This window comes from Globicephala melas, chromosome 17 (genome assembly GCF_963455315.2).
Source record: "Globicephala melas chromosome 17, mGloMel1.2, whole genome shotgun sequence".
Taxonomy (NCBI): Eukaryota; Metazoa; Chordata; class Mammalia; order Artiodactyla; family Delphinidae; genus Globicephala; species Globicephala melas.
Window position 1 is genome coordinate 48,839,087 of NC_083330.1, and position 9,213 is coordinate 48,848,299.

The 9,213-nt window shown below is 43.4% G+C and overlaps 1 pseudogene; it reads left to right on the plus strand.

Moving 5' to 3' along the window:
• The first annotated feature begins 1,318 nt into the window (after positions 1-1,318).
• LOC115856689 (elongation factor 1-gamma pseudogene) lies at positions 1,319-2,760 on the plus strand (annotated as a pseudogene).
• The last annotated feature ends 6,453 nt before the right edge of the window (positions 2,761-9,213 follow it).

Below are 9,213 nucleotides of genomic sequence, written 5' to 3' on the forward strand. Positions count from 1 at the left end.
GTATCTTACAACTTGTTTATCTCACTTAAAAATTAGAATAAAGTAGAGCATCTATGAATTGGGCTTAACAAACTTTGGAGAACTGAATTATATTACCTTTCATTATATTATTCAGAATGCGATTACTAGTTTTAGAACTGCTTCTAAAGGCATGGATGTAGCCAATTACCCATAAATGTGTGTGAATGGAGTGGTTTGGAGATGGGAAGGGACATTTAAGCTCACCCGTTTCTTCAACAAATTGTCATTGCACACCTCTTGTTTATCAGGCAGTGGGTAGACATTGATAAATAAAATTCGGGGCCAAAAAGTTTATGGAACTTACAATCAAATTTGAGATAAAAGATACTATGTAAGTTATTAGACACATAGACATGTTACTTATAAACTGTTTTGAATGCTCTGACATTAACAAGGTGCAGTGATGGAGAAAAGTGGATAGAGGGAAGGAAGAGCATGATTTAGACGAGCTAAAGGAATGACCTTGCTAGAGGGTTGACATTTGCACTGGGATCCAGAAGAGGGGAGCCAGTCATATGGAGAGGGGGCTGGGACTTTTCAGGTTCTGGCAACAGTATGTGAAAAGGCTTGAAAGTAGGGACAAAAGAAAGAAATAATAGACTTTGAAGCATTAAAGAGAAGCCAGCAAGTTGAGGGCAGAGTAGCATGAGACAGGATGGAGATGTCAGGATTCCAGATCATGCAGGGCATCCTTGGCCGTGTAAAAAAGACTGCATCTAATTTAAACTAAAATGTGCGTTGGTTTGTTCCTTAAGGTCAGCTTTACAGCTGTGTGGAAACAGATTAAAGAATACCCAATAGGACAAAATGTTTATTTTCTATTTATTTATTTTTTTTAGTGAAAACTATGTCATTCATTGAACTATATCACCTCGATAATGGAAAATCCTGATACCACCTAAAGTTAGATATTTTTAAATTTTACAACTGGTTATTAGACAATTGTCAGGTTTTCTTTTTAATGGTAGTTGTTTCATCACTCCTGGAGATACCTAACATTTTATTTTTTAGTAGTGATAAAAAAAAAATGCCTCTACTTCAGCTTCACTAAACTTCATTTTCATCAGCACGTTGAGGAAATGGTTTTCTGTCTCCGTCGTCTGTGGCCAGGGAGGGCATTCTGAGATGTCTCTGTAGGATGCCTCACTTTGTATCTGGGTATAGGCAAACCCGCAACTGGAGTTTTCTGATGAAAGTATTCCTCAGTAATCTTTGATACTGTCAAGTTCAAAAGCATCTTTTTGCCTCTGTTTAACTAAAATTAAAACTAATTTGGCCCTTTCTCTGCAGAATCACCATGGTGGCTGGGACCCTGTACCCATATCCCGAAAACTGGAGGGCCTTCAAGGCCCTCATTGCCACCCAGTGCAGCAGGGCTCAGGTCTGCGTGCTCACCGCACCACCCCACTTCCATTTTGGCCAAACCAAACACACCCCCGAATCTCTCCATAAATTTCCTGCTGGCAAGGTTCCAGCCTTTGAGGGTGACGATGGATTCTGTGTGTTCGAGAGCAATGCCATTGCCTCCTATGCGAGCAACGAGGACTGCAGGGAAGTACTCCCAAAGCAGCAGCCCAGGTGGTGCAGGGGGTGAGCCTTACTGATAGCAACATAGTTCCCCCAGCCAGAACCTGGGTGTTCCACACCCTTGAGCCTCATGCGCCGCAACAAGCAGACCACAGAGAATGCAAAGCAGGAGGTGAGGGGAATTCTGGGGCCGCTGGACGCTCACTTGAAGACAAGGGCTTTCTGGTGGGCGAACGTGTGATACTGGCTGCAGTTGTCTGCACCCTGTTGTGGCTTTACAAACAGGTTCTGGAACCTTCTTTCTGCCAGGCCTTCCCTAATCCAAACCGCTGGTTCCTCACCTGCATTAACCAGCCCCAGTTCCGGGCTGTCTTGGGGGAGGTGAAACTCTGTGAGAAAATGGCCCAATTTGATGCTAAAAAGTTTGCAGAGAGCCAGCCTAAAAAAGGACACCCCACTGAAAGAGAAAGCTTCTACGAGAAGAGAAGCAGAAGCCCCAGGCCGAGCGGAAAGAGAAGAAGACGGCTGCCCCTGCTACTGAGGAGGAGCTGGATGGACGTGCGCGGGCAGCGGCTGCTGAGCCGAAGGCCAAGGATCCCTTTGCTCCCCTGCCCAAGAGCACCTTTGTGTTGGATGAATTTAAGCGCAAGCACTCCAACGAGGACACACTCTCCGTGGCGCTGCCGTACTTTGGGAAGCACTTTGATAAAGATGGCTGGTGCCTGTGCTACGCCGAGGACCGCTTGCCTGAAGAGCTCACCCAGACCTGCATGAACTGCAACCTCATCACTGCAGTGTCGCAGGGACTGGACAAACTGAGGAAGAATGCCTTTGCCGCTGTCATTCTCTTTGGAAGCAACAATAGCGGCTCCATTTCTGGAGTCTGGGTCTCCTGAGGCCAGGAGCTTGCCTTTCTGCTGAGTCCAGATTGGCAGGACTATGAGTCATACACATGCTGGAAACTGGATCCCAGCAGCGAGGAGACTCAGACCGGTTCGAGAATACTCTTCCTGGGATGGGGCCTTCCAGCACGTGGGCAAAGCCTTCAATCCGGGCAAGATCTTCAAGGGAACATCTCTTGCCATCGCCTAGCTGCCCGCACCTGCCCTTCAGGGAGAATGGGGGTCATTAAAGGAAACTGAACATCGAACCCTTTCCTGCGCTGCCTCCTTTGTGGGTGATGGCTTCTTCAAAGGGGAGTAGATATGTTGAAGCAGGGTGTTGTCTATACCTGCAGGATCTCCCTGTGCAGGAGAGAAGTCTTCAAAAGAGCAGAAAGAGAGGCCTCTCCTCAGTTTTGATTTTTTTTTTTTTTTAATTGCCTTGCCTCTCCTGTGATGACCGTCTTCTAACCTAGCTGGGAAAGGTTGGATGTAGTTAGGAGGTGGTGACACAGGGCTTTGTAACTACCTAATTCCAGACCTTCCCTCATGAAGGGGGAGAATACCTGCTGACAGAGTGAGAGCACAGCATATGCAGAACGACTTAACACTACTTCCCTGCTTCCCGCAGCTGCCCTGTGAGCTGGGGCGGCCACCGTATCCAAGAGTCATAGTTTCAACACTTCAGACAAAGAGGCACAGACTCCTTGGAACAGATGCTGGCCTGTGGGCGCTAACCTGGCTGTGGATCGTCTCTGGGGTATCTCTACTTTCTCACAAGGAAGTGGGGTTCAGAGATTTAAGCAATTTGCCTGTGATCACACATCTTAGGTAGCGGAGGCAAGATTTTGAACCCAGTGGGTGTCACTGGAGCCTGTACCCTAAACACGCCCTAGCGCTTCCTGCAATGTAGAGCAGTCATAAATGTCCTTAAACAACCAAAAAAAAAACACCCCAAACTAATTTGAATCACGTCATCCTTACATTTAATTTAGTTAGTGTCTTTCCGCATCTATTACCTTAGCCTCAGTTTGTCAGCTGATAATTTTTCTAAGCATCTCAAGGAGCTCAGAGTAAGCTAATTGTGGTTCTGTGGAGCTGGACCTTTGGGAGGAAAGAAAAAGCTGGGACCTCCATTCCCTAATCGGTAATATCCTTTCCAATTCACCATAGAAAATGGCCTAACTCAACCAAATTAGCAGAAAACATGTAGGAGTTTAGCTTACATGGCCCTTATGTGATTGCTGTCATAAAATCACGAAACGCGTACAATTTTAAACTGATCTTGAAGTGAGATGAGTAGATGTTAAATAATACGCTATTTTCTCGCAATGTGTTTCAGTGACAAATTCCATTTTAAACAGTTACATGATTACAAGCTCTGAAATTAAATTTCATGATGAATAATTAAGCACCACTCTTCAGAGTCCCTGGGAGAAGCCACATTCTCTGCAGCACGTACACTTGGAATAATCGATTGGGAGTCAATTGGCAAAGTACTTCAGATTTAATTTGCAGTTCTGAAGGATCCTCCTTCAGCAGTTAGGGAGTCTGCTGCAGCCCCTGCTGTCCCATTTTGGTGGGGAAAAAAAGCAGGATTTTATCTTGCTTTGGTACTGTTTCACACTATGGTATAAGATTCCTCAATTGATTGTGAAAGATACTCATACAAGAGAGTTCCTATTTATTTAAACATCTTTTAGAGTCACAGGTGGAAACAATGAAAAACATAATTTAAGAATTCTTGTTCACTGTTTTTTATTCTGGAATTCAGGGGTTAGTTGATGTGGGAGTGTTGTATAGAAAAAAGACCCATGGCCTTTATTTTGAGGAAAAACATCTAGATTTCAGCCACTTGGGATCTGGAGCAAATGGGCTAAATTCTCTGTGTCTCAGTGGCTTTATCTGTAAAATGGGTATAGTAATATTTCTCAAAGTTGTTGTGACGAGTAAATGATATTATAAATAAAAGACTCCTCACACAGTGCTTGGCCAGAGTAGACAGTTTTCTCTAAGGATGAAGTCTAGATCATTCCTTACTCACAGACCAGAGAAAGTTTATAAGGATGGTATTCAATGCTATTTCCATTTTCAAAAAATTTTACCTGCCTTGAATATAGACAAGACAGGGGTATGAGTGAAACATCAGTCTCTCCCCACAATAATGCTGCTTCCTCAGCCCAATGTGGTCTGTCTGGGCTCTGCCACTGATGGAGAGCTGGATACTGGCAGTGTTGGTGAAAAGCAGGAGTCAGCAAACATTTTTTTGTAAAAGACCAGATTGTGGGCATCGACTTAACTGACAGTTTGTGTCCCATCGACTTAACTCTGCTGTTGTAGCGAGAAAGCAGCCATAGACGACATGTAAATAGATAAGTACAGTGTTTTCCAATGAAACGTTATTTATGGACACTGAAATTTGAATTTCCAATAATTTTCACTTTTCACAAAATGTTACTCTTCTTTTGATTTTTTCCAACCACTTAAAAATGTAAAAGTATTTTAAAAGGAGAGAGTTGTGTGGCTTCACCCTTGTCAAAAAAGTAAGAGGCAAGGACATCCAGAGAAAAATAGGGGATCAAGATCTGATGGGAAAGAGGTAGATGTTTTGGGATAAAACAGGAGTTTTAGAGTCAGAACTGGGTTCGAATCCTATTTTCTCCCTTCATTGGCTCTCTGACTCTAAACGCAAGGCTGCTGAATATCTGTCTCGCTCAGTGTGTTCATTTATAAAATGGTGATAAAAATACCTACCTGAGTGGGCTATTGTAAGGATTAAATAAATTATTCTATACGATGGTCCTTGTATACAGAAGGTACTTAATAAATGCCATTGTGACTAATCTTTTTGTTCCTATGTGGTAGGCAGAATAATGGCCCTCTAAAAATGTCCATGTCCTGATCATAGGAACCTGTGAATAGATAGGTTTTAATGCAAAGGGGAATTAAGGTTGCTAATCAGCTGACCTTCAGATGCCGGAGATGATCCTGGGTCATCCAAGTGGGCCAAGGTAATCACAAGGGTCCTTATAAGTGGAAGAGGAGGCAGAACAGAGAAAACAGAGAGATGGCAGTGAAGAGGAGGACTTGCCCAACGTCTCTGTCTTTAAAGATGAGAGGGAGCCACCAACCAAGGAGTGCCAGCAGCCTCTAGACGCTGGAAAAGGAGAGCAAATGGATTATCTCCTAGAACCACCTAAAAGAAATGCGGCCCTGCCAAGCCTTGATTTTAGCTTAGTGAGACTCATTTTGGACTTCTGTCTTCCAGAACTGTAGGATAATAAATTTGTGTTGTTTTAAGGCACTATGTTTATAGTAATTGGTTACAGCAGCAATAGGAAACTAATACAGACTGTTACTATTATTATCCATGCGAAGAAAGCTAGTTGTCCACAAAAGTATATGCTTCCCCCTTCCTTAGTGCAGAGATTTTTCTGGAACTGGGTGCTGTCAAAAATCGAGAAATAGCACAATTAAAACCACCAAATTAATAAATGATTAATAAATTCAGTAAGAGTTATTGTGTATCTAAGAACAATTTGCAAACTGGGAGCTTTCAAATGCAAGGACTCCCATGAAGCTCAGGGGTGTGGTGTTACAGGATGGCTTATAAAGTGAAAATGAGGAAGCTGTTAACCTTTACAATGACTGGTTATTACAATGGGCGTTTCCAGATGGTAGGAGCTTGGCAAAAAGGGATTATCTCATACCATTTTTAGGAAGATGGCTTAAGTTTCTTTTCTGATTGTCACATGCATTTACAAGAAATAACCTAAGTATTGCTTATATTCATGAAATGAGATTTAGTTTTACTAACATGGCTTTTGTCTGCTCAGGGAATTCTCAGATCTGGACTCCATTTTATATTTAATTTGAACAGTTTTCCCCTTTTGTTCATTCTCGCTACAAGCTTAGAGTGTGACTAACTAGTAGAGTGTGACTAGCCATTGCCACAGTTAATGGAGTCAGGCTGAAAAATCACGTTTGCTGTTTCCATTGCTTGAGTAGTCAGGATGGAGGGTCACGTAGTCGCTCTTCCCAACAGTTGCCTGTCATCGTGGAGGTGGGCGGACAGGTCATTTAGTTCTTCCAGTTGCCCAGTCCTCATGGATATCTGATGTGTGAGTGGCTGCTGAAAGGCATTTGAAATTGCCCTTGAGAGGATACAAAGCACTAAAGAGGTTAATATGATGGCTCTAAGGAGAATATTAGCTGAGGATTGAAAAATTCCCAAGAACAGAGATTCGCAGGAGACAATATTTAACCAATTAAATAAATCAAATGGGTTATAATAAAATACAGCGTTCACCACTTTTTTTTTTTTTTTTTTTTGCGGTACGCGGGCCTCTCACTGTTGTGGCCTCTCCCGTTGCGGAGCACGATGCGCAGGCTCAGCGGCCATGGCTCAAGGGCCCAGCCGTTCCGCGGCATGTGGGATCCTCCCAGACCGGGGCATGAACCCGTGTCCCCTGAATCGGCAGGCGGACTCCCAACCACTGCGCCACCAGGGAAGCCCCCACTTTTTTTTTTTAATGGATAATTTGTATGTATTTGGGTTTCAATTTCTTCTGAGTTATTTACGTAGGCACAATATGGTGTATTAGCAATCACACATCCTCATGATTACTTAGGACAAGATGAACATATGGATGTTTTTATCAGGAGGTGAAATGAAAGTTCACCTGAAATGTTTTCATTTCAGGAGGTGAATGAAGTTTTACCATTCTCGGTAAAATTTGCGTTCCGATGATCTGTCTCCCTCCACTGTCTCTCATGCCTCCCAGCCAATCTTCAGCCCACTTGGCCGGGAACTGCTCCCGTCAAAGCTGCCAACCCCCTCTGTGTTCCTGAACTCGGATACTTCTCTGGCCTCACCTTGGCCGCTCCGCAGGATCTGACACAGCTGACTCCTCCCTCCCTGAAGCCCTTTTTTCTCTTGGCTTCCAAGAGACCACCCACCACGCCGTCCTGGTGTGACCCCACCTCTGGCCTCCTGTTCAGTCTCCTCTGCCGCCCTCTCTTCTTTCCAGCCTCTAAATGGTCAGGGGCTGCAGAGCCCGGCTCTGTCTGCCCTCCCCCGCAGGCTGATCTCACCCAACCCTGCTTTCAGTATCACACAGCCTGATGGCTCCCACATTTCCATCTCCGGCTGGCACCTCTCCTGTATATGCAAAAAAAAGAAAAAGAAAAAAAAAGTGTTTTTTTAAAAATAAAGGCTTTTTATTTATTTTATTTTTATTTATTTCTTAAATTAATTAATTTATTTTTGGCTGCGTTGGGTCTTCGTTGCTGCGCACAGGCTTTCTCTAGTTGCGGGGAGCGAGGGCTACTCTTCGTTGCGGTGCGCGGGCTTCTCCTTGCAGTGGCTTCTCTTGTCGTGGAGCACGGGCTCTAGGCACGTGGGCTTCAGTAGTTGTGGCACATGGGCTCAGTAGTGTGGCTTGCGAGCTCCAGAGCGCAGGCTCAGCAACTGCAGTGCACAAGCTTGGTTGCTCCCCTGCATGTGGGATCTTCCCGGACCAGGGCTTGAACCCGTGTCACCTGCAGTGGCAGGCGGACTCTTATTAACCACTGCGCCACCAGGGAAGTCCTAAGGTGTTGTAGGTGAGCTTCTACTAAATCAGGCCTCTATGTGATGTGAGCAATCAAGTAATTTAATGAGATGCATTTCTATGGAAACAAAAGAAAAACAAAGTTTAATTTTAAACAAAGGTTAAAAGGTTAACAAAGGTTAAAGTTCAAGTAAATTACCAATTCAGCTTCTGCATCCGGGGAGCAGCCAGTTGAGAAAATTTCTAGATTTGAGTTTGAGGCATCTTTACATGGACTGGGGTTGGCAGTTTCAGTCTGACGGATTTTCCTGGTTTGCAGTTTGACTGGATCTGATGTTTTTGGGTGTTCCGGTGAACTCTTAAGTGACCCGTGTAGCAACAGGCATGAAGGTTGTTCACATGTGATCTGTTGTGGTACTTTCTGTGAAGTTTACAAGTAGATACCTCAAAGACAATGAATAGGGCTAGAATCAGATAACCGGTACACCAGAGTTATCTACTGAAATACATTTTTTTATAGTCATCACATTTTTATCAAAGATATTGTGAAACAAATTTGTTTGTAAAGTAAGTCTAATCTTATTAAACTTGGCTTGATTATTTACATAAATATAAGAATAATGAGTCTATGCATTTTCTTAAAAATGACATTTCAATCAAAGCTTGGGTCATATCTAAGGGACTTTACTGGCTTCATAAAGTCAACCTTAGTTCTTTAAATTATTTAGTGATAAGGAATCTCAGATTAGACCTCTAAAGTCTCTTTAAGCAGTTTAGCGTAATTGTTTTCTGTTGTTTCTATTGTCTAATTGTTTTCTATTACACAAGGAGAACAGATTCTTATTGAACTTATATAAGTATATATATTGGCATGAAAAATAAGAATATTTAATAAGAGTTTCTGAATTCTGGAGGGATCAGGGTGGGAGAATAACAAATGTTTCAACTTTTGTTGACAAAAGTATATTTTACCATTTGCTGTAAGTTATATATAGCTTAAAAGGGAGGAGAAAAAAAGAGTCTTTTAAATCTGGAAAACAAAACATTAAAGAGCAATGGTTTTTTTTTGTTTTGTTTTGTGGGTTTTTTTTTTTTTGTGGTACGTGGGCCTCCCATTGTTGTGGCCTCTCCCGTTGCGGAGCACAGGCTCTGGACGCGCAGGCTCAGCGGCCATGGCTCCCGGGCCCAGCCGCTCCGCGGCATGTGGGATCCTCCCGGACCGGGGCATGAAC